Below are 695 nucleotides of genomic sequence, written 5' to 3' on the forward strand. Positions count from 1 at the left end.
CTCTTCCATTGGTTCCTTCCTGTAGCGACCTCATCATACCAAAGTGTGGTGGTGGTGCCAAATCCCACTCGTTGGGAGTTTAGTCCACAAAATAATATCACGCCTCTTCGAAAATGGAGAAAAGAAGATATGTTAAAGAATAGACAGAAGAGGAATCATTGAGAAAATATGGTAAGCAAGCAATCCTTGCTGTGTTTGCTTCTCCTACTTGCAACATTGGAATCATGAAGGATGGTCATACAAAAATGTTGCACCTTTCTAATGATTTTGGGCCCTTCCCACACATGGCCATCTATTTATGCCAGTCTGATTTGTGGGAGATCTCCATCATCATGGTTTTGCTGATGCTGGGTATATGCCGGAAAGGTATGTCTGTCGAGGTGTATCAGGATCTGAGACTTCCTTGTTTATCATGATTCAAACTAGGTTAAGTTGCACGAGGATCATACAATGCTGAGGCCACCTGTATGATCATCCTTGGTGTGTTTTCTTCTCTCTCCCATGCATGCCCATCATTAGTAGTGATGGGGCAATTGAGAAGCTATTCGAGTACTCATCTCTGCATCATGCTCTATTCCATTTCATTTCCATACTTGGAAAAAAAAAAACTGAAGCAGTCACACGCCGTCTGTGGGAATCGAACCCACGACCACATGGTTAAAAGCCATGCGCTCTACCGGCTGAGCTAAGACGGC

The 695-nt window shown here is 43.7% G+C and overlaps 1 non-coding gene across 1 annotated transcript; it reads right to left on the bottom strand.

Moving 5' to 3' along the window:
• Positions 1-622: 622 nt before the first annotated feature.
• Positions 623-695, bottom strand: TRNAK-UUU (transfer RNA lysine (anticodon UUU)). The gene has a single exon. It is a non-coding gene; the product is annotated as a tRNA-Lys (tRNA).

The sequence above is a fragment of the Syzygium oleosum genome, unplaced genomic scaffold (assembly GCF_021117445.2).
Source record: "Syzygium oleosum isolate NSW1041296 unplaced genomic scaffold, Sole_v2.1 Sole_v2.09, whole genome shotgun sequence".
NCBI classification, from domain to species: domain Eukaryota; kingdom Viridiplantae; phylum Streptophyta; class Magnoliopsida; order Myrtales; family Myrtaceae; genus Syzygium; species Syzygium oleosum.